Genomic DNA, 25,888 nt, shown 5'->3' with positions numbered 1-25,888 from the left:
AGGTGTGGCGGGGTACACCTGTAGTCTTAGCTACTCAGGAGGATGAAGGGAGGGGATCCCTTGAATCTAGGAGTTCAAGGTTGCAATAAGTTATGATTGTGCCACTGTACTCCAGCCTGGGCCACAGAGCAAGACCTTGCCTCTAAAAAATTTTTTTAATTAAAAAAAAATTAAGACACAGACCATTTCCATCTTCCTAGAAATTTCCCTTGTGACCCTTCCCAGTCAGTCACTCTCCAAATCTACCACTGATCTGATTCAATTTTTAAATGTTTTAATGTATTTTTAAAACAATACTGCAGAATAAAACACAAAAAGATGCTCTAAACCTTAAAAATAATTTATTGGTAGTATTCAAGTGGAGCTGCTCTAAAATATAGGACCTGTGGCATGTGATGATTAACTTGAGTTGCCCTGTTTTGTTCAACTTTAAAATTTTTCCTTAGCATTATGGACTGTGCTATGGCAACATCTTCCCATCTCCTTATTATATTATTTCCCCAATTGACTTGTTTAAGTCATACCTTAAGACTCCTAGCAATTAAAAATATTGATTAGAAATTTTAAATTATTTTGTCATTCATTTGAATATTAAACATTTAAAGAACCTAACTGAACCCAGACACTACTGAACCCAGACACTGACTTCGTTTGTTTGTTTATAGGATAGATACAGTAGAGGCAGTGAAATGTGAGCTTGTTTATAATGGTCCACAATGGATTCAGTTCTAATTCAGAGGCACTGTCTTTAAGGATAAGAGGTAATTTAGGCTCTCATACAGGTAGCTCAGCCCTTTCATTTACAGGTAGGCTAGTTTTAGGTCCATAGATTCTCTATGGAATTCCATGGCATCGTGAAAAGAGCAAGAGTGCTAGATATTACACTTACCTGGGAGAAACAAACACTACCAGGTCCCGCATACTGTGCCTTTTTTTTCACTTATCTGCATGCTTTTTTGGTTGTGCATCTCTACTGGGAAATTTTTTGAGTATACATCCCCCATGTAGGTATCATTGTATTCATATTATATACATTATCATACTTATATAAATAGGAATTTTAAAATATATATTTTGTCCATGATTTTATTTAAATTTTATATCTGCATTTTATTGATGAAGACACTAAAACTCAAAGAAGTTTAGTAACTTGCTCAAGGTCATGTAACTTACTAGTTGGGTAATAGTTGACAAATTCCAAACCATTTTAGGGCCTCATTTATAAAGTTATTCCAACTATGTTATCTTCAAGGCCTCTTCTAGCCCTTAACAACCTGTGCTTCTATGCTAGCTAACATTCATCTGTCTAAGACTTAGTCTCTGATTTAATATTTCTTTGCAGATATGGCCACATTATCCATATATTAATGGCTAGCAATGTTAGGAAATAGTGGGTGGAAGAAGAGAAACTTACATTTAAAACAGTATCAAGCTAGCTTGTTCTTTGGTATAATTTTTTAAATCCTTCACAGAAATAGAAAAAAAAATCCTAAAATTTATGTGGAACCACAGAAGACCCAGAATAGCCAAAGTCATCCTGAGCAAAAAGAACAAAACTAAAGGAATCACATTACTTGACTTAGAATTATACTACAGAGCTATTATAACCAAAACAGCATGGCACTGACATAAAAACAAGCACATAGACCAAGGGAACAGAATGGAGAACCCAGAAATAAATATATACATCTACCATGAACTCGTTTTTGACAAAGGTGCCAAGAATATACATTGGGGAAAGGACAGTCTCTTCAATAAACGGTCCTGAGAAAACTGGATATCCATATGCAGAAGAATTAAACTAGACCCCTGTCTCTCACCAAAAAGAAAAATCAAATGAAAATGGATTAAATACTTAAATCTAATACCTGAAATTATGAAAATACTACCAGAAAACACTGGGAAAATTCTCCAGGAAATTGGTCTGGGCAAATATTTATTGATTAATACCCTCAAGTACAGGCAACCAAAGTGAAAATGGACAAATGGGATCACGTCAAGTTAAAAAGCTTCTGTACACCAGTGGAAACAATCAACCAAATGAACAGACAGCCCACAGAATGGGAGAAAGTATTTGCAAACTACCCATCTGACAAAGGGATTAATAACTAGAATATATAAGGAACTTAATAGGAAAAAAATCTAATAATCTGATTTTAAAATGCGCAAAAGATCTGAATAATGTTTCTCAGAAGAAAACATACAAATGGCAGTCAGATATATGAAAAGGTATTTAACATTACTGATCATCAGAGAAATGTATCCCACTCTAGTTAAAATGGCTTCTATCCAAAAGACAAGCAATAACGAATGCTGGCAAGGATGTAGATAAAAAGGAACCCTTGTACGTTTTTTGTGGGAATGTAAATTAGTACAGCCACTATAGAGAATGGCATGGTTGTTCCTCAGAAAACTAAAAATAGATCTACTGTATGACCCAGCAATCCCACTGCTAGGTGTATACCCAAAAGAAAGGAATTAAGTATATAAAATAGGTTTCTGCATTCCCATTAGATTGTAGCATTATTCACAATAGCTAAGATTTGGAAGCAACCTAAGTGTCCATCAGCAGATGAACAGATAAAGAAAATGTGGTACATATACACAATGGAGTACTGTTCAGCCATAGGGGAGAAAAAATGAGATCCTGTTATTTACAACAACATGGATGGAACTGGAGGTCATTATGTTAAGTGAAATAAACCAGGCATAGAAAGACAAACTTCACATGTTCTCATTTATTTGTGGGAGCTAAAAATTAAAACAATTGAACTTATAAAGAGTAAAATATGACTATTAGAGACTGGGAAAGGTAGTGGTGTGGACGGGAAGTGGAGATAGTTAATGGGTATGAAAATATAGTTAGACTGGATAAGATCTAGTATTTGTTAGCACAACAGAGTAATTACAGTCAACAGTAATTTATTGTACATTTTAAAAAAATAAAAGGGTATAATTGGAATGTGCATAACATAAAGAAAAAATAAATGCTTGAGGTGATGGATACCCCATTTACCCTGAGTTGATTATTATGCATTGCAAGCCTGTACAAAATATCTCATGTACCTCATAAATATATATACCTATAATGTACCCATAAAAAATAAAAATTAAGAAAAATTCCAGTGCCATCTTTTGCTTATAGGTATATGCTGCATATTTAAGAAATTTATAGCAACATTCACTTAAAACATAATTTACAAGATACCCATTACCCTAAACACCATAGATAATTCTATCAGTATATTTTCATGAGGATCTTTGGGTAATTATTTTTCAGCATTTTCCCATATGGCAAGGTGAAGCCTATTATTTTTCTAAGTACTTGTGTTGCTGTAAATAACCACCAGTATGGAAGGTGCCTCAATTCCCTGCAATGCCATAGCAAAAACACTTTTATTTAGAAATAGCCTCAGTGCAATATCTTTGTAAGTCAGCTGTTTCCTTCTAAGTAAAAATTACTTTGATCAAAAGATCTGTCATTTGTCTCTGAAACATTTTCTGTAAGTTTTGTTTTGGTTTTAGCCTTCTTTGGAATTTAAGGGAGAAATGGGAAGACAATTTTGGATTAACACCTGTCTGAGAAATTCCAAAATTAGAAATGGCCATCTGGTTTACATGTTTTGCAAAATAGAATTTTACCATTCCAAAGAGATTTTTAGGCTCATCTAAAAACTGCTGCAGCTGTCAACGTTTTACTATCAAACTGAAAAGAGAATAGTTAAATAGGTGTTGGTGATGTTCATTCTAAGAAGGAATGCTACAGTAACAACCTTTCTCTGTTCTCTGAGACACTTAGATGGGTAGTTTAAGGCCATATTTCTCATTACTTGGGCCCACATAACCTGACAGTTTATCTCAGATTTCACTGTTTTAATTATTTTAGGTCAAACCCAAAGAATTCAAACTTGGTAGCTCTTACAATACCTGAATTTGACCTAGGTCATCCCTATGTTGAGGGTCCTTTAGAATTTGACTAGCTTTCCTGCCTCCTGTAATCACTTTGATGTACATTTCCTAGATAAATCCCTGAAATTCTGCATTTTAGAAGTTCTGAGTTGGTCATTCATAGCTCTTATCAGTGCCCCACAGGTCTAAGTATAACTGGACTTTGACCAGAGTTAGTACTTAACATTAAGAGAGCATATTTTTTAAAATGTCAAGGCCACTGTCAAAGAAATGAAACTAAAACTGTAATTGCCTATAGAATTGGATCCTGGAGAAGGTAAAATGCAGTGAATGTTAATTGTTACAAGCATTTTAGAAAGCAGTGTAACATTAAGCTGGGTACAGTGGTTCACCCCTGTAATCCCAGCACTTTGAGAGGCCAAGGTGGGAGGATTTCTTGAGCCCAGGAGTTCAAGACCAGTCTGGTCAACGTGGCAAAAACCCTGTTTCTACAAAAAATAACAAAAATTAGCCTGGAGTGGTAGTGTGCGCCTGTAGTCCCAGCTACTTGTGAGGCTGAGGTGGGAGGATCACCTGAGGTCCTGGGAGGTCAAGGCTATAGTGAGCCACTGCATTCCAGCCTAGGCAGCAGAGTGGGATCCTTTCTCAAAAAATAAAGAAATAAAAAGAAAGCAGTATAACATGTTTCAGAAATTTTAAAAACTGCAATGCATACCCCTTGACCTAAGAATTTTACTTACTGAATATCTCTCTTGAGGAAATAATCAAAAACTCAGGCACACTCCAAGTGACATCAGCAAGATGGCTGACTAGAAGCCCCCTCGTGCTCATCATCCTCACAAAGAACCCAAACAATGGCTGAACCACATTTTAATGAAAATAACTGAATGAGAGTACTGGAGTACGTTGGAGAAATCAAAGAAACAGGTGAGCACAGGAACTTGGTAGGCCCACATAGAGAACGGAAGGAAACACTGGCCTCCACCACCCCATTCTCCAGTCAGGATCAGCTGGAAACCAGGGGAAGTTTCTCCCTACAGTGAGGAGGTAAGCAAGAGGCTCTTAGCAACCCCTGTCAACACCTTGGCCAACTATAGACCTCACCACTAGGGTCCCGGGCAGTTTTCACAGACACTAAGGCCAGCTGAGGGAGCCACCTAGAGTCCACATAGCTATGGTCTCCCCAAGGACGAAGAAGTAGACACTGTGCTCCACTCCTTGTGGGCCTCCTGGCTACTGCACTATGCCATCTTGGAACCGGTACTGTGTCTGGAGTGTGTCTTCCTCCATGGATGAGTAGCCACAGCTCCCCTTCATCCCTGAGGCTAAGCCACTACTGAACTACCCCAGCCCAGTGGCCACACATCCCCAAGCCAAGCTGTAAGTAGCGTTTACACTCTTCCGTGGGGACAAGTGGAGGTGGAGCTACTCCATCTACCCCTTACCCTGCCCTTTGGGCCAGAGCTGAAGTAGTAACCTGTCTCTTGGGAAAACAGTACTTGGGCTGCGCAGGCCTCCCCAGTGCCTAAGTTGAAGCAGCACTCTGCATCCCAGAAAACAATGCCTTGGCTGCCCAGAGTGGTCACACACCTCGGTACCTAAGGTGAAGTGGCACCCTGCATCCCAGGGAAATGGTGCCTGGGCTTCCGAGAACATTCACACACTACCCTCCCGTATCCCCCCACCAGCCAATCTGAGCTGAGGTGGCACTTCACCCACTAGGTAATCAGTGCACTGGCTAAGCTGAGCAGCTGTGCGTCCCAGGGCTGAGCTGATGTAATATCCTGTGTTCTAGGGAAACAGAGCAGTGGCTGAGCTGAGACATCCCACCTTATAAGCCAAACAGCTTTAGTACCCTGCTTCCCTGGAACTGGACTAGCTCCCTAGAGTCTGAGCTGCTGACACCCCTCTCCTTGGGTAGATAGTCATTGCTCTGCATTCCCTGCCTCCCAGGGCCCAAACAAGAGCTGTGTTCCATTATTCTGGGATATTTGCTGTCACTGCACCTGGCATCACAGAATCTGAGATACTTCCAGGTCCCACCATCTCAGGGTATAGAGTCACTACTACACAGTGCCTTATCCCCTGGGACCTGAGTTGTTACCGAGCCATATTGGCTTAGGTTTCCAAATTGCAGCCATACCCTGCTCCTGAATCCCAAATCTCCAGAGCACCTCTTCCTCCCCAGAGTGGGGTCAGTGCTATGCCTTGACCCCTAAGGGTCCAATCACAGCTACAGACTAGCTCCATGGACCCAAGCTGCTAGGGAGTACTTCACAATCACAGATCCTAGCTCAGTGGGCAGCCTACATCCAACCTGCCACAGAAAATGAACCTGTGCCCCAAGGCCCAGCTGCTACAATAGATTGGCAAAAAACTGCACCTAGGACCCTGGCCTCACAGCTGCTCTGAACCCCTGCTCCCAGAACCCAGCACTGCTACAGCTGCTTGTAGGCCATGTCAGACCTGACACCAAGAAGGATCCCCTCAGTTAAGTCTCCCCATTGTGGGGAAACTAACAATAGAAGGACCCCAAAGGCCCTTGACACTGAGGACATTAACAACCTATGCTACCACCCTGCCACAACCACAGACTTCTTCTATAGCCTATGCCATTGAGGTGTCTGCAGTTATTGCTAACATTGAACACAGCTGAAGAAGCTACCCAGAGACTGTACCACTACACTTATCTGGACAGAGTCATTGCATGCTTCCCAACCAGCACGCTAAGTTCCAACTATGGGTGAAAGTTTTTCTCTATGAAAACTGCTTTAGAAGTTTTGAAGAGGCAGTTGTTGCTCCAGCTGCACAGACATCAACATATGGACATAAGAAACATGAAAAAGCAAGGAAAGCTGAAGAAAAGCAAGGAAAGCCACTTTTACCAAGCCAGGATCTGTGAGTATGATATACCCCTTACCAGCTTGGGTCCATGGGGCTAGGTTGTAGCTGTAATTCTACCCTGGGGGGCAGGGCACAACACTGGCCCCACTCTGGGGAAGAAGGGGTGCTCTGAAGATTTGGGCCTCAGGAGTAGGGTAGGGCTGCAATTTGGAAACCTGACACTGCCAAAGGAACATAACTCTCTAGTGACAGACCCCAGTGAAAAGGAAATCAGTGAATTTCTGGAAAAGGAATTCAAAATAATGATCTTAAGGAAACTAAATGAGATACAATACAAGAAAATACAGATAGACAATGAAGTCAGGAAAACAATTCATGATATGACCAAGAAATTCAACAAAGAGATAGAATCATAAAAAAGAACCAAACAGAAATTTTGCAGCTGAAGAGGTTGATGAATGAAAAGATACATTAGAGAGTTTCAACAACAGACTTGATCAAGCAGAAGAATCTCTGGATTTGAGGGCAGATTATTTGAAATTGCCCAGTCAGGGAAAAAAAAGTAAGAATGAAAAACAGTGAAGAAAGCCTACAAGACTTATGGGACACCATTAAGTGAACAAATATTTGTCTTATGGGAGTTTCAGAAGGAGAAAAGAAGGGAAAAGGTGTAGAAAACCTACTTGATGAAATAATAGCTGAAAACTTCCCAAGACTGAGGAGAGGTGTAGACATCTAGATCAAGGAACTCAAAGATTCAACCCAAAATGATCCTATCTGAGGCACATTACAGTCAAATTGTCAAAAGTCAAAAACAAAGACAGAATTCTAAAAACTCCAAGAGAAAAGTGTCAAGTCACATATAAGTGATCCCTCATTAGACTAACAGCAGATTTCTCTGCAGAAACCTTACAGGCCAGGAGAGAATGGGATGTGCTGAAAGAAAAAAAAAATAGCCAGCCAGGAATACCACAGCCAACAAAGCTATCCTTCAGAAATGAGGGAGAAATAAAGCGTTTCCCAGATGAGCAAAAAAAAGGGAATTCAACACCACTAGACCAGCCTTATAAGAAATGCTTAAGGAAGTCTTATCTCTGGAAGTGAAAAGATAATCATCACTATCATGAACACACAAAAGTATAAAACTTACTAGTAGAGCAGATTCATGAAGGAGAACAAGAAAGGAATGAAACCATAGCACTACAAAATACCACCAAACGACAATGATAAACATTAAGAGAGGAAAAAAGGAACAAAGGATATACAAAACAACCAGAAAACAATAAATAAAATGAAGAAGCAAGTTCCTCCCTATCAATAATAAGCTTTAATAGAAAAAGATTAAATCCCCCACTTAAAAAGTATAGACTGGCTGAATGGATGAAAAAACCATTACCCAGCTATATGCTGCCTGCAAGAAACTCACTTCAATTGTAAAGACACATATAGACTGACAGTGAAGGGATGGAAAATGATATTTCACACAAATGGAACCTAAAAGTGAGCAGAAGTAGCTATGCTTATGTCGGATAAAACAGACTTTAAGTCAAAAAGTATACGAAAAGACAAAGACGGTCATTACATAATGTTAAAGGGATCAATTCAGCAAGAGGATATAACAATTATAAATATATATGAACCCAACACTGTAGTACCCAGATATATAAAAAGCAAATCTTATTTGATCTAAACAGAGAGATAAACTCCAATACAATAAAAGTTGGGGGTTTCAGCACTCCACACTCAGCATTTGGATAGATCATCTAGACAGAAAATCAACAACAGAAATAAATATAAAGTACATTTTAGGCCAAGTGCAATTGCTCATGTCTGTAATCCCAACACTTTGAGAGGCTGACATGGGAGGATATTTGAACCCAGGAGTTTGAGATCAGCCTGGGCAACATAGGATGACCCCCGTCTATACAAAAACATTAAAAGCAAAATAGCCAGGCATGGTGGCACGTGTCTGTGGTCGTAGCTACTCGGGAAGGTGAGGTGGGAGGGTTGCTCGAGCCCAGGAGGTCAAGGCCAGTGAGCCATGATTGTGCCAGTGCACTCCAGCCTGGGTGACAGAGTGAGACCCTGTCTCTAAATAAGACAGGCTCATACCTGTAATCCCAGCACTTTGGGAAGACAAGGTGGAAGGATCACTTGAAGCCAAGAGTTTGAGACCAGCCTGGGCAACAAAACAAGACATTATCTCCACAAAAACAATAAACAAAAATTACCAAGGTGTGGTGGTTCACACCTATAGTCCTAGCTACTCAGGAGGCTGAGGTGAGAGAATCCCTGGAGCCCAGTAGTTCAAGGCTGCAGTGAGCTATGTTCATACCACTGCACTCTGTCCTGGATGACAGGGTGATATGTTTTGTGATGTGGTTTGAATGTTTGTCCCCTCCAAATCTCATGTTAAAATGTAATTCCCAGTATTGGAGATGGGGTCTGGTGGAAGGTGTTTGGATCATGGGGGTGGATCTCTCATGAATGGCTTAGCACCATCCCCTTGGTAATGAGTGAGTTATTGCTCTGAGTTCATGTGAAATCTGGTTGTTTAAAAGTGTGTAGCACTTCCCCATGCTCTCTTCACCATGTGACAGGCTGACTCCCTGTCACTTTCATCATGACTGTAAATTGCCAGAGGCCCTCATCAGAAGCTGAGCAGATGTTGGCACCATGCTGCTTGTACCTTGTACAGCCTGCAGAACTGTGAGCCAGTTAAACCTCTTGTTTTTTTGTTTTGTTTTGTTTTTTTGAGATGGAGTCTCGCTCTGTTGCCCAGGCTGGAGTGCAGTGACACAATCTTGGTCCACTTCAACCTCCATCTCCCAGATTCAAGCAATTTTCCTGCCTCAGCCTCCCAAGTAGCTGGGACTACAGGTGCACGCCACCACGCATGGCTAATTTTTGTATTTTTAGTAGAGACAAGGTTTCACCACATTGGCCAGGCTGGTCTTGAACTCCTGACCTCAAGCGATCCACCTGCTTTGGCCTCCCAAAGTGTAGACCTCTTTTTTTTTTTTTTTAATGAATTAGCCTCAGGTATTCCTTTATAGTGATACAAAACAAATTAATACACCTTGTCTCTTACAAAAAGAAAAAAAGGAACTTCTGATATTGTACAAACAGGAAGTTAAACAACATGCTCCTGAGTGACCAATGGGTCAGTGAAGAAATGAAAAAGGAAATGTTTTAATTTATTAAGAAATGAAAATAGAAACACAATATAACAAAACCTGTGGGATACAGCAGATTAAGAGGGAAATTTATAGCAATAAACACCTACATCCAAAAAATAGAAAGATTTTAAATAAATGAATTGACAGTGTATCTCAAGGATTTAGAAAAGCAAGAATAAACCAAACCCAAAATTAGAAATAAATAAATAATAAAGATCAGCTAAAAAAAAAAACACAAAAGATCAACAAAATGAAAAATTGGTTTTTCAAAAAGACAAAATTGGTAAACCATTAGCTGGACTAACCAAGAAAAAAGAGAAAATACCTGAATAAATAAAATCAGAAATGAAAAAGGAGATATGACAACTAATAACACAGAAATACAAAGTATCATTGGAGACTTTGTATCATGAACAAATACACCAACAAATTAGAAAGCTAGAGGAAATGGATAAATTTTTGGACACATATTTTCTACCAAGACTGAACCAAGAAGAAATAGAAAACCTGAACAGACCAATTACAAATAATGAGATTGAATCTATGAATTTGTAATAAAATGTTGCCTATCAGAAAAAGACCCAGTACCCAATGGCTCCACTGCAGAATTCTACCAAACATTTGAAGAACTAATACCAATTCTCAAACTCTTCCAGAAAACTGAAAAAAAGGGCATTCTTCCAACTCATTCTATAATGCCAGTGTTACCTCAATACCGAAACCAGAGAAGGACACCAGGAAAAAAAAAACTATAGGCTAATATACCTGATGAACATAGATGTAAAAATCCTCAATAAAATACTAACAAACTGAATCCAGCAGCACATTGGAAAAATCATTTACCATGATTTATTTGGGATTTATTCAGGGGATGCAAAGATAGGTCAACGTACACAAATCAATAAATATGATACATTACATTAACAGAACTGAAGACAAAAACGATATGATCATTTTAATAAATACCAAAAACTATTCAATGAAAGTAAACACCTTTTCATGATGAAAACTCTCAACAAATTGGATATAGAAGGAAAATACCTCACCATGATAAAGGCCATGTATGATAAACCCACAGCCAACATGATACTGAACAAGGAAAAGCTGAAAGCTGTTTCTCTAAGATCTGGAACAAGACCAGGATGCCCACTTTCACCACTTTTATTCAACATAGTACTGGAAGTCCTAGCTAGAGCTATTAAGCAAGAGAAAGAAAGAAAGGGCATCCAGTTAGAAAGGAGGGCGCGGTGGCTCAAGCCTGTAATCCTAGTACTTTGGGAGGCCGAGACGGGCGGATCATGAGATCAGGAGATCGAGACCATCCTGGCTAACACGGTGAAACCCCGTCTCTACTAAAAAATCCAAAAAACTAGCTGGGCGAGGTGGCGGGCGCCTGTAGTCCCAGCTACTCGGGAGGCTGAGGCAGGAGAATGGCTTAAACCCGGGAGGCGGAGCTTGCAGTGAGCTGAGATCTGGCCACTGCACTCCAGCCTGGGCGAGAGAGCGAGACTCTGTCTCAAAAAAAAAAGAAAGGAGGGAGTTACATTGTCCCTGTTTGCAAATGACATAATCTTTTTTAAAAAATTTATTCTTTTAATTATACTTTAAGTTCTAGGGTACATGTGCACAATGTGCAGGTTTGCTACATATGTATACATATGCCATGTTGGTGTGCTGCACCCATCAGTTCGTCATTTACATCAGGTATATCTCCCAATGCCATCCCTCTCCCCTCCCCCCTCCCCACAATAGGCCCTGGTGTGTGATGTTCCCCTTCCCGTGTCCAAGTGATCTCATTGTTCAATTCCCACCTATGAGTGAGAACATGCGGTGTTTGGTTTTCTGTTCTTGTGATAGTTTGCTGAGAATGATGGTTTCCAGCTGCATCCATGTCCCTACAAAGGACACGAACTCATTCTTTTATGGCTGCATAGTATTCCATGGTGTATATGTGCCACATTTTCTTAATCCAGTCTGTCACTGATGGACATTTGGGTTGATTCTAAGTCTTTGCTATTGTGAATAGTGCCGCAATAAACATACGTGTGCATGTGTCTTTATAGCAGCATGATTTATAATCCTTTAGGTATATACCCAGTAATGGGATGGCTGGGTCAAATGGTATTTCTAGTTCTAGATCCTTGAGGAATCGCCACACTGTTTTCCACAATGGTTGAACTAGTTTACAATCCCACCGACAGTGTAAAAGTGTTCCTACTTCTCCACATCCTCTCCAGCACCTGTTGTTTCCTGATTTTTTAATGATGGCCATTCTAACTGGTGTGAGATGGTATCTCATTGTGGTTTTGATTTGCATTTCTCTGATGGCCAGTGATGATGAGCATTTTTTCATGTGTCTGTTGGCTATATGAGCAAATGACATAATCTTATATATAGAAAACCCTAAAAGCTCTACCAAAAAACTCTTAGAACTAATCAATGAATTCAGTAAAGTTGCAGAATACAAAATCAATATACAAAAATCAGTAGCATTTCTATACATCAACAATGAACTAGCAGAAAAAGAAATTAGGAAAGCAATCCCATTTACAATAACTACAATAAATAAATTACATACATACATACATACATACATAAAATCTGGGAATAAATTTAAGGAGGTGAAGGATCTCTACAAGGAAAACTATAAAACACTGATGAAAGAAATTGAAGAGGACACACAAAAAAGTGGAAAGACAGCCGGGCATGATGGCTCACGCCTGTAATCTCAGCACTTTGGGAGGCCAAGGCCGGCACACTGCTTGAGTTCAGGTGTTCAAGACCAGCCTGGGCAACATGGCAAAACCCTGTCTCCACCAAAAATACAAAACAATTAGCTGGGCATGGTGGCACATGTTCTGTAGTCCCAGCTACTTGGGAGGCTGAGGTGGGAAGATTGCTTGAGCCCAGGAGACAGAGGCTGCAGTGAGTTGAGATTACATCACTGCACTTCAGCCTGGGTGACAGAGTGATACCCCGTCTCAATTTAAAAAAAAAAGGAAAGATATCTCATGTTCATGGATTGGAAGAATTAATATTGTTAACATGACCATACTACCGAAAGCAATCTACAGATTCTGTGCAATCCCTATCAAAATATCAATGACATTATTCACTGAAATATAAAAAAGCAATCTTAAGGCTGGGCACGGTGGTTCTCGCTTCGTAATCCCAGCACTTTGGGAGGCCGAGATCGGGCGATCACGGTCAGGAGACGAGACTTGGCTACCACATGGTGAAACCCCGCCTCTACTAAAAATACAAAACTAGGCCGGCAGGCGGCGGGCACTCATAGTCCCAGCTACTCAGGAGGCAGGCTGAGGCAGGAGAAATGGCATGTGGAAACCCGAGGCGGAGTTTGCGAGCTGAGATCCGCCACCACCAGCCTGGGCTGGCTGGGGAGTGATCTGTTTAAAAAACAATCTTTTTTTTAACTATTTTTTGAGACGTGAGTCTCGCCTGTTGCCTACAGGCTAATGCAGGCCAGGATCTCAGCTCACTGCAAGCCTCACTTCTCCGGTTTACGCCTAATTCTCCTGCCTCAGCCTGCAATCTTAAAACTATGGAACCAAGAGACCCTGAATACTAAAGTAATCCTGAGAAAAAGAACAAAGCTGTAGGCATCACACTACCAGATTTCAAAATATACTGTAAAGCTGTGGTAATAAAACAGCACGGTCCCAGCCAGAAAACACAGACCACAGGACCAGTGGTACAGAACACAGAACCCAGAAATAAACAGCTATCTGATTTTTGAGACGGAGTCTCACTCTGTCGCCAGGCTGGAGTGCAGTGGCTGCAGTCTCGCTCACTGCAAGCCCGGCCCCTGGGTTCAAGGCCACCATCTTCCTGCCTCAGCCTCCCAGAGTAGCTGGGATCACAGGCCTGCTACTTACGCTTCTGCTAGTTTTGTATTTTAGTAGAGACGGGTTTCACCGCGGTTAGCCAGGATGGTCTTGATCCTGACCTCGCGATTCACAAATTTCCATCCCCGGCCTCCCAAAGTGCTGGGATTACAGGCTTGAGCCACCGCGCCCGGCCGAGCTATCTGATTTTTGATGAAGGTGCGAAGAACATTTATTGGGAAAGGGACTGTCTCTTCAGTAAGTAGTGTTGGAAAAACTGGATAGCCATATGGAGAAATATGAAAATAGACCTCTATCTCTCACCATATTAAAAGTCAACTCAAAATGGATTAAAGACTTGAATAGAAGGCATGAAGCTATGAAACTATTAGTAAAAAGCATAGGGGAAACACTTCATGACACTAGTTTGGGCAAAGATCTTATGGAGAAGACCTCAAAAGCGCAGGCAAAGTAGACAAATGGGATTATATCAAATTAAAGCTTCTGCACAGCAAAGGAAAAAAATCAACAGAGTGAAGAGACAATGTGCGGAATGAGAGAAAATATTTGTAAACTATTCATCTAACAAGGAATTAATATCCAGAATATACAAAGAGCTCAACAGCAAAACAACAACAACACATAATTCTATTTAAAACTGGGCAAATGAGCTGAATGGGCATCTCTTAAAAGAAGACATATGAATGACCAACAGGTACATGAAAAAATGTTTAACATCACTAATCATCAGGGAAATGCAAATGAAATCCACAATGAGATATCTAAACCCAGTTAGAATGGCTATTTTCAAAAAGACAAAAAATAACAAATGATGGTGAGGATGTGGAGAAGTAGGAACTCTCTCACACTGTTTGTGGAAATGTAACTTAGTGTAGCCATTATGGAACTCAATATGGAGGTTCCTCAAAACACTGAAAATAGAACTACCATATGATCCAGAAATTCAGCTACTGGGCATATATACCAAGGAAAGGTAATCAGTATGTTGAAGAAGTATCTGCACTCTCGTATTTATTGTAGTGCTATTCACAATAGCCAAGAAATAGGATAAACCTAAGTGTTCATTGACAGATGAATAAAGAAAATGTGATATATGTACATAATGGAATACCATTTAGCCATAAAAAAAGTGAAATTTTGTCATTCACAGCCACATGGATGAGCTTGCGGGACATTATATTAGGTGAAATAAGCCAGGTACAAAAAGGTAAATGCTGCATGATCTTACTCACATGTGGAAGCTTAAAAAGTTGAGCTTATAGAAGTAGAGAGTAGAAGAGCGGTTACTGGAGGTGAAAAAGGGTAAGGGGAGGAGGGGAATAACCAAGGATTAGTTAACAGATAACAAAAGCACAGCTAGATAGGAGGAGTAAGTTCAAGTGTTCTATAGCAATATAGGGTGACTATAATTAACAATTCATTGTATATTTTCCAATAATAGAAGAGAGGATTTTCAATGTTCCAAATACAAAGAAACGATCAACGTTTGGGGTGATGGGGAAAAAAGGAATAGTGTTCCATACTAGATTGTTATTTAATAAATTCTTGCCTAATTTTTTTTTAAAAACTCAGGTAACTATTTATGTATTTAATGCAGTAGGCAGTAGAGTAGAGTGAATGCAGGCTCTGAAGCCAGACTGCCTCCATTCAAAGCCTGGTTCTCCTACTTATGACTAGTATGGCCCTGCTTATCCTCTGTATGTTTCTCAGTTTTTCCATCTATAAAATGACGAATAGTCCCCTACTCATAGAATTCTTGTAAAGGGATAATAGTAGTCTCCTCCAGTATCAGTTAGTTACCCCAGCAATCCTGCATAATAAATTTCCCCAAAACTTAGTGACATACCATAAGCATTTATTTCTCAATCGCACATCTCCAGGTCAGCTGGAGTCCCACTATTCTAGGCTTGGCTTGACTTCATTTTGGTTCAAGCGGGCTATAGTATAACTTATTTTTGTGTATGTCGGTAGACTACTAGGGATCTGTTCTACTGGCAGTATCTGACATGAAACAAAGCAAGTTCAGTTGCATAGTTTTCTTTTTCTTTCCTTTTCTTTTCTTTGCTTTTTTTTTTTTTTTTTTGAGACAGGGTCTGCCTCTGTCACCCAGACTAGAGTACAGTGGTGTGATCACAGCTTACTGCAGCCATGACATCCCAGTCTCAATCAATCCTGTCACCTCAGCCTCCCAAGTAGCTGGGATTACAGACGCATGCTACCATGCTCAGCTAATTTTTTTTTTTTTTGTACAGATGGGTTCTTCCTATGCTTCTCTAGTTGGTCTCAAACTCCTGGGCTCAAGTGATCCTCCTGCCTGGCCTTCTAAAAGCTGGAATTACAGGTGTGAGCCACTACACCTGGCCCAATTGCATACTTTTATTTGCATCTAATGTTTGCACTTAACAAACATTGACTAAAGCAAGTCACATGGCTGAGCCCAACACCAATAAGTCAGGGAAGGTGAGGCAGTGGGAGAGAATGAATATTTGCTGAACAGTCCAGGGGTCAGCAAACTATTTTGGTAAAGAGCCAGATGGTAAATATGTTTTGCTTTGTTGGCCATATTGTCTCTGTTGCAACCACTGAACTCTGCCGTTATAGCATGAAAGCAGCCTTAGATAATAATGTACCAACAACGAGAGTGACTGTGTTCCAATAAGCTATATTTACAAAACCAAGCAGCAGACTGGATTTGGCTCATGGGCTATAGTTTTCCAACTCCTAACTAATTTACCACATCAGCTCATAGAGTTTTATGAGGATTAAGTATATTAATATATAGAAAGTGCTTTTAACATTCCTCTCCAGAGTAGCACTAATAAATATTGGCTTTCATTTATTGTTTGTTATCACTATCCAATATTATAGCACAATATTGGAAATAATAAAAATATTAAACAATACAGATAGGGTTAAATAAGTTATAGCATACCTGTGCTGCAAAATGTTATACGTCCATTTAAATACCAAAAAAAATTGATATTTAAATGGATGTATAACATTTTACAGTATGGGTACAGTGGCTCACGCATATAATCCTAGCACTTTGGGAGGCTGAGGCAGGCCCATTGCTTGAGCCCAGGAATTCGAGATCACCCTGGGTAACATAGTGACACACTGTCTTTATTTAAAAAGAAAATTTTTTTTAATATCAATTTTTTTTTGAGACAGGGTCTTGCTCTGTCACCCAGGCTGGAGTACAATAGCACATCATCACTTACTGCAGCCTCAATCTCCCCAGCTCAAGCAATCCTCGTGCCTCAGCCTTCCAAGTACCTGGGACTACAGTGCAAGCCACTGTGCCTGGCTAATTTTTTATTTTTTGTAGAGACAGAGTCTCACTGTGTTGTCCAGGCTGGTCTCGAACTCCTGGACTCAAGCAATCCACCCACCTTGGCCTCCCAAAGTGCTGGGATTACAGGCATGAGCCTCTGTGCCCAGTCTTAAATATCAATTTTTTGAAGATATATCAAGACTATATAATGGCATAAAAACATGTTTATGTTAAATGAGAAAAAGAGATAAGTAATGTTTCATATGACCCCAACTTTATTTTTCTTATAATATATTTTAAACATGGAAAACAGCTAGGAAAGGAGTATGTCAAATGGGATCATTTAATTTTTTAATGTAATTATTCATTGTCCATTTTTTCTCCACTGGGTATAGCAATCTGGCATTATTTCAATAAGAAGGATGGAATCTGGGTTCACTGAAAACTCTTCTAGCTCTAATGTGTTTATCATTTTATATTCCACTTGTGTTTTAATTGCTTAACAAACTAAGTATTTACCTTCAGAGATGGCTGATTAGAATGGATTAGATGGGGCTGGGCCAGGTAGCTCATGCCTATAATCCCAGAACTTTAGGAGGCCGAGGCAGGCGGATCACCTGAGTTAGAGACCAGCCTGGCCAACGTGGCAAAACCCCATCTCTACAAAAAATACAAAAATTAGCGGGGTGTGGTGGTGCACGCCTGTAATCCCAACTACTTGGGAGGCTGAGGTAGGAGAATCGCTTGAACCTGGGAGGCAGAGGTTGCAGTGAACTGAGACTCCAGCCTGGGAGACAGAGCAAAACTCCATCTAAAAAAAAAAAGAATTAGATGGTCACTTTCCAATTTTTTTTGTTGTTGTTGTTAAAGAAATATTGTTCTGTTCTAGGACTCCTGGAAATCTATGTCAGAGTACCAAACAATGGGAATAGCGTATCTCCTCACTGAGTCTCAGGCTGTATGAACAGTAGCTCCTTTGGGACCACATTCCCTGAGCAACCACAATCCTTTCAGTGATAACAAAGGCAGAATACTGATACTTGTAGGTGAACAACCTCCTCCACCCCTCCCTGGCCTCTTTAGTATTTGGACATATACCTCTGCTTTTTTATGTATCAAGGGGAGATTAGCTTTCAATATTTAATTACCATGTGTCTAGGAGTCACATGAATAAAGACTGGAAAGGAAGCTTCAGAACCCCGTAGCCTCTTTCACCAATCTCACAGAATATTAACAATTAAAGTTAATTTATTTTTTAAAACCCTTTACAGTAATAAAGTTTTATCTAAATTATAATCAGCTCCTGGATACTCCAAGAGTCTAAGCTGTGTTGAAAATTGTTATATTAATAAGCTTGTAAGTACTTAGAAGTAACTACTCCAAGTAAATTTTGCCCTAAAATATGCTTTAGACTCTGAAGTATAAAAGGACCATGCATTCTCATCTCTAAGTTTAGGTAAAAAACAGAGTTAAACTTTATTTTTAGTAATTGAATCATTAGTGAGTTTAAGTGCCAATTAGGATTCCCATCAAAGATTTGTGTGTGGCTATTGTATGTTTTAGTAAGCACTAGATCCACTGTGGCACCTTACGCCTAATCTCAGGGAGAAATGGACACCTGATTTGCCCATTCTGGTGCCAAAATCTTAACATCTTAACTGCAATAATAAGGTAATATGAATTCTATTATGTCTATATCGCAAGGAGTGTTTTTGTTTGTTTGTTTATTTGTTTGTTTGTTTTAAGACAGGGTCTTGCTCTATCACCTAGGCTAGAGTGCAGTGGTGTGAACATGGCTCACAGTAGCCTTGAACTCCTGGGCTTAAGCAATCCTCCTACCTCAGCCTCCTGTGTAGCTGGGACCACAGGCATGTGCCATCACACCCAGCTGATTTTTTAATTTTTGTAGAGATGGGGTCCCACTTTTTTGCCCAGGCCGGTCTCAAACTTCTGAGCTCAAGCAATCCTCAGCCTCCCAAAGTGCTGGGATTATAGGTGTGAGCCACCGCTCTTAGTATCATGAGCAATTTCTAATACTTTGGAGTTCTTTATCATGGAACTTGGTGTACATAGCAAAAGATTTGTTGATAGTTTTTGAGCCCATCATATGCAATGAGAACTGTTTTCAGTCAACTTAGGCATAAATACATGTGACTACAAATACTATTAATGGATTCTAATAGGAACTTCCAGTTCTCCTCCTCTAAGGCAGAAGAAAGAATCCTTAATCAGAATGGCCAAGAAAGCTGTCTCTATTCTAGTTGGGATGTCCCGATTGCTTTTCTCCTTACCCCTAGACCCTGCTTTGCTGATCCTCTTCTGGAGTGGTAGCTGGTCTCCAAAGAAGACCCCTCAGTGAACCATGCCTACTAGTAGTCATTCCCTTATGTGGTCCTTTCCTGTGTTAATTCTGAGCTGGCCATTTCTAACCAAAAGAATTCTACAGAAATGATGCAGCCTTCCCTTTGCTGTCTTGGACCACTTACTCTGAGCAAAGTCAGCCATCATGTAAGAAGTTCAATTGCCTTGACACCACCAAACTTTGAAGAAGCCCAGCCAGCCACATAAAGCTGTTCCAGCCACCTCAGTTGAGAGGTTGGACATGTGAATGAAGAAGCCATCTATCTGCACATCCAACCCACATAGTCCTTCAGATGGCTCCAGTCTTGATCACAAATGCATGAGAACCTTAAAGAGAGAACTGCTTAGCTTAGTCCAGTCATCCCTCAGAACCATGAGAGACAAATAGTTATTTTAAGCCTCCGAGTTTTAGATGGTTTGTTATATAGCAATGGAAAATCAAAACACTTAGTGTTTTTGCTTATCCTTGTCCTTCTGCACTGGGATGTTGAAGATCCCTATGATGAGTTCTTTTCACCTGCAATTGCAAATGCCAACATTCCTTTTATATATAGATTGCTAGTGGAGGTTACACCTTCCTCCCATATGCTCTGTAAGATGCTGGCTGTCTAATTGTTAATTAAAACCCATCTGCATGCCTGCTTTTTTAACCCTGGGGATGCCTTTTGTTTTGTTAGCCTTGAAGCTTTTTCAACATGTGCCTGGCCTGTGTTCTCTAAAGCAGCAGGAGCAAGGAAAAGGATTATAGTCTTCAGCTTTTGCCAGGAGAAGTCACTTCCTCAGTGGCTAAGACCTAGAATTGCACCCATCCCAGGGCATGTCTGTGACACATCCTGTGTAAAACCTTTAGACTTCCTCCTGGCACAACAGAGTTGGAGCCAAAGCTGTTTCAGCTTTCTAAGCCTAATATCACATCAGCATGTGGTTGAATTATATGTTTCCAAAGTCTCTTTCAAACCTTCTAAGTCTATGATTTTCAGGAACATTGAATATAATATATGGGATACACAGAGTATCTCCTGCAGTGACTGGCACAGAATGCAGCTCCATATTATGTGGATTTTTTTTCCTTACAGAAGTTGAAGAGAAAAATATGCATTTTTAAATATTTATATTCTTTGTATATAAAAGTATAAAGATTACTTACTGAAAAATCAGTGGAATACTCTACAGCAAAGAAAATGAACAAACTGGCTATATGTATCAGCATGGTTAAATCTCATGGTATAATGCTGAGGGATGGATGCAAGTCGAAATAGAATAGGCTTCTACTTGTGTAAAGTTCAAACAATCAACATCAAACTCTGCATTGTAGGGATACATGATCAGCGGTTAAACTGCTTAGAAAAGCACATAAACAGATGATTATCATGGTAGTCAAGAGCATGTTGGGAGGTTGGGGGTCAGTGAGGGTATTAGAAAATTATGGGGTTTTTATTTATTTATTTTTTTGAGACGGAGTTTCGTTCTTGTCACCCAGGCTGGAATGCAATGGCACAATCTCAGCTCACGGCAACCTCTGCCTCCTGGGTTCAAGTGATTCTCCTGCCTCAACCTCCCAAGTAGCTGGGATTACAGGCACATGCCATCATGCCCAGCTAATTTTTGTATTTTTAATAGAGATGGGGTTTCACTATGTTGGCCAGGCTGGCCTCGAACTCCTGACCTCAAGTGATCTGCCCGCCTCAGCCTCCCAACGTGCTGGGATTACAGGCATGAGCCACCACACCTGGCCAGAAAATTCTGTATTTTTACCCAAGTGGTAGTTATTTAGATATTTGCTTTATAATTATAATGTAAGCTGTATTTATATATTTTATATAATTCTATATTAATATTTTACAGTAAAAAAGATTTTTTTAAGCATCAAGAGACTTGTAGATCTTAATGACATATTTAAATACGTACATTAAACACATATATGCAAATAGATTTTTCTAATTAAAAAAGTAATACATATTTGTTCTAGAAAATTAAGAGAAGAAAAATGAAAATTATCCATAATCCCACCACCTCTTGACAGTTTGAGACAACAACCCTTCATGTTTTGTTTATTTCCTTGCAGTTTCTAAAGTTTTTTGGTGATTTCTCTTTCTAAAAGCCAAATTGGGAACATATCATACATGGGATTTTGAAAGCGGGTTTTTTTCACTTAATGTATCACGAGCTATTTCTTTTACTTTGACACTTCTTTGAAATAGTGTTTTACTGTGGAGCCTAGTCACAGGCTTGAGAATCACCCCATGCAATTGATTCACTAGTTGTTCTTGGCATTTTGTTATGCTGTCAACCTCTAAGCATAAGAAATATGAACCAGCATTCAGAGAAAATGTGAAAATTATCTGTTTTTTATTGAAACTTTATTTCCTGATTTTTCATAAAATCAAAACACAGAATATGCTCCTGCAAATAAAATCTTTAAACTTCAGATCAAAGAATAATTCAGATTCTCTCTATAAATACAAAAATTCACCTCTTAAAAAGATTAAGAATGCTAAAACTGTGACCAGTAGAATCATATTGCCTTTTTTTTTTTTTGGAGACAGAGTCCCCACTCTCAAAATTAAGAACATTTGTGTATAGAGTAATTTGGGGTAAAGTAAAAGGACTTTGTGCTTTACAAGTTTATGAAAGATGCAGAGTATGAAAAATAGATAATAGAAGTAGCCTTTTTTTTTTTTTTTTTTTTTTTTTTTTTTTTTGAGACGGAGCATCACTCTGTCGCCCAGGCCGGAGTGCAGTGGCATGATCTCGGCTCCCTGCAACCTCCACCTCCTGGGTTCAAGCGATTCTCCTGCTTCAGCCTCCCGAATCGCTGGGATTACAGGCTCCCACCAACACGCATAGCTAATTTTTGTATTTTTAGTAGAGTCGGGGTTTCACTGTGTTGGCCAGGATGGGCTCGATCTCTTGATTTGATGATCCCCCGGCATCAGCCTCCTAAAGTGCTGGGATTACCGACGTGAGCCACTGCACGGCCAGAAGTAGTCTTAAATGGCTAAATTTTGGTATGTTGCCTCTTTCTGCCTATTTTTAAAACTTAATGTAAAGTTACAAACAAGATCAAAGATTTTCAGGTTTGTTTTGAAATAAATTATCACAATGAAATCAAACAGTATTTTAAAAGAAGAAAAATTATTACTATTTTTTAGAGTAGAAATGGCATTTTGTGTCATCATGGGCTTACAATAAAATATTGGCAATCATTTACTCTAGTGATAACTGCTTCTGTTATTTCCAGACAGATGTTATATTTTTAAAATTGAGTAATAGTTTATGCATTAAAGGCTAATTTAAGATAAAATGCTAGTGTTGTACAAATTTGGCTCTTTCAACCCCACAATTTTTGTTTTCATTTTATTGTGTAACTGTGATACAGAGTTTCTCAAACACATTGTGGGCCTGATGGTGCTTTGCTGTGGGGGGCTACATTGTACATTGTAGGATGTTTAGCAGCATCTCTGGCTGCTACTCCACAAGATTTCAGTAGCAACCTCCAGTTGGGAAACCAAACACGTCTCCAGACATTGCCAAGTGTCCCCTGTGGGGCAAACTAAGTCCATTTGAGAATCACTGCCATAGTGTATTTACGAAAATTCTTACCCTGCTTTTCAGGAACACAATGAGGAATAAAGCACCATACCATTACCAGCTAGGCACACAATCTGCAGAATAAAAAACTGCTGGGCAGTCATTGTGAATAGTTCAGCATAAATAAAAAGGTCAGATGACATTTCTTAATCAAAGACTACATTATCTAGGTAATTGGTACAGAACAGACTGCTAGAAACATTTTAGTGAGTGGCACACAGGGAAATTAAATTGGTTAATAGCTACAGATGTAATTTATGGCTGTTTCTTCAATCATTATTTTTAAATGTGAGGCTGCAGGATCTGCAGATATTAAAGGACCCATGAAGGTCCTTTTACTACTTTGTGTTACCCCCAAATCACAGCAATTCTCCATGGCAAGCTGGAAGAAAAATGTGTCTCACTCCTTTTGTTATTATGTCTACAACAGGTGATGCCCAGTGCCCTGCTGGGAACATCATCAATCTAACTTCCTCTCAAAAATGTTTGGCATTCTTTATCATGACAAGTAGTCACTGGGCAATCCAGTTCATAGGGTGTTTTTCCATTTAAACATATGCCAGAGGAAGTAGAAAAACATAGCTATTTGATAGAGAAAAGAAAAATATTTAAATATTATCACAGAACCATTATCACACCTAAAAAGAAACTAAAATAATCCTTTACTGTCATCAAGTATACTGTCATTCTTAAAATTTTCAATTGTCTTACAAATGTCATTTTTTACAGGTTTTCATTTGAATCAGGACTCAAAAAAGATACATGTGTTGTAATTATTTGATATATTTCTCTCATTTTTTGAAATAAGGTCTCTCTGTGTCACCCAGGCTGGAGTGCAGCAGTGCAGTCTTGGCTCACTACAACCTCTGCTTCCCAGGCTCAAGCAATCCTCTCACCCTAACCTCCCAAATAGCTGGGACTGCAGGTGTGAGCCACCATGCTTGGCTAATTTTTATTTTTGTTTTTTGAGATGGAGTCTTGCTCTGTCACCCAGGTTGGAATGCAGTGGCACAATCTCGGCTCACTACAACCTCCGTCTACCAGGTTCAAGCAATTTTCTGCCTCAGCCTCCTGAGTAGCTGGGATTACAGGTGCATGCCACCACACTCAGCTAATTTTTGTATTTTTAGTATGGGCGGGGTTTTACCACGTTGGCCAGGCTGGTCTCGAACTCCTGACCTCAAGTTATTCGCCTGCCTCGGCCTCCCAAAGTTCTGGGATTACAGGCGTGAGCTCCAGGGTGGCCTTGGCTAATTTTTAAATTTTTTCATAGAGACAGTGGCTCACTATATTGTCCAGGCTGGTCTCAAATTCCTGTACTCAAGTGATTCTCCTACCTCAGCCTCCGAAAGTGCTGAGATTACAGATGTGAGCCACCACATCTAGCCTAATATATTTCTTAAATGGTTTTTATTTTTTCAGTTTCCCCTTCCCCTTTTCTCCCTCCTTGTAATTTATTTGTGAAGAAACTGGATTGTTTGTATTACAGTGTTTCCCACAGGCTGGAGTTTGCTGATTATATCCTTATAGTGTCACTTACTTAAGTGTCACTTGTGTTCCTCTGTCTCATGTATTTCCTGTAAACTGGTAGCTGCAGCTAAAAGGCTTGATCAGATTCAGATTCAGTTTTCTTTTTGGCAAGTCCGAAAAGAAGATGATAGCCACTGACAGTATTGTTGGCTTCTTGCCCAGTGACTGGCAAATTGATTTAGCTAACATTTGCTGAATACTTACTATGTGCCCAGCAATATGCTTATATTTTATAGGCATTATGTCATTTCATCTTATTTAGGTTCACAATGTTAGTACATGTCAATTTCTATCTGATGACCAGACCTCTTATTAGAGACGAGTCATCTTAAATATCTTTCAAACAAACCCCATGGTATATACCCCATTGTCATTTATGTGATTTAATTTGGGGTTTAGTCTGAATTTTCTTTTTGCTTAGAGCAATTCAAAAGTATCTTGCATTAAAGGCACTTTTTAATTTTAATAATAAAGCTCAAAGACCTACAATTTTACTGAGAATTCGTTGTACTCAAGCCTTTTGGTACAGGGATTCACCATCTGTTAACCTCACAAAGATATCTAAACCACAAATAGGGCCAACAGAATTCAGTATTTCCTGAGTCTCTTTTTCGTTTGCACTCATTGTCTTCTGCAGGTGCGCTTCTGTCTCATCTCGTTCTGCTTCTTTGCATGCTCACAGTGCCCACAGTATCCTACTGTTCCCAGTGTGAGAAACTGGCTCGTGATTGTAAAAGCAAAACTAGCTTTTCATTGTTTGTTTACGTATCTTTAATTTATTCTGCCGAATTCTCTTCGTAGTCCTCAGTTCTGCTGTTTATAAAACCAGACCATGGGTGCTACAGACTCAAAAAATAAATGTCAACTAGTCTTGACTTCAAGTGTCACTTTTGAAGATGAAACTGTTTGATATGTAGTTGATGGAAAAAAGGCATCAACCAGCCCGAGCTGCAATTAGAACACAAGAGCACTGGAAACAAAACAATGCAAAGAGGATCCTATTGTGTAGCTTTATAAGTTGACATGCAAAGAGTAATTTATTTTTACTATATCTTAACCCTTCTTCAGTCATTTCTCCTTTAACAGTTGTTAGCGTCTCCTCAGTTTCCAGAATATCTATTAGGTGAAACATTTGGTTGGTTGAACAAAAGGAACATAAAGCCCTGGTGAATACAATAGGGAAATAGAAATGACTGTAGAGCTTAATTTCTGGTTCTGGTTGTCAGTATGAGACATTAGACAAATAGCCAGATTCTCTGTTCTTATTTCTTTAAAACAAAATTATTTTTATCATGATTTTCCTAAAGACCTTTAAGATTCTTATGTGAAACAGT

At 39.5% G+C, this 25,888-nt stretch overlaps 1 protein-coding gene across 1 annotated transcript in view; it reads left to right on the top strand.

The window, feature by feature from the left end:
- The window catches only part of DIPK1A (divergent protein kinase domain 1A), a 120,212-nt gene that overhangs the window by 58,711 nt on the left and 35,613 nt on the right, over positions 1-25,888 (top strand). The gene's annotated exons all lie outside the window — the stretch shown is intronic.

Source organism: Papio anubis, chromosome 1 (assembly GCF_008728515.1).
Source record: "Papio anubis isolate 15944 chromosome 1, Panubis1.0, whole genome shotgun sequence".
Classification (NCBI taxonomy): domain Eukaryota; kingdom Metazoa; phylum Chordata; class Mammalia; order Primates; family Cercopithecidae; genus Papio; species Papio anubis.
The sequence above is the reverse complement of the archived record's forward strand: the minus strand, read 5'-3'. Positions and strand labels throughout refer to the sequence as shown.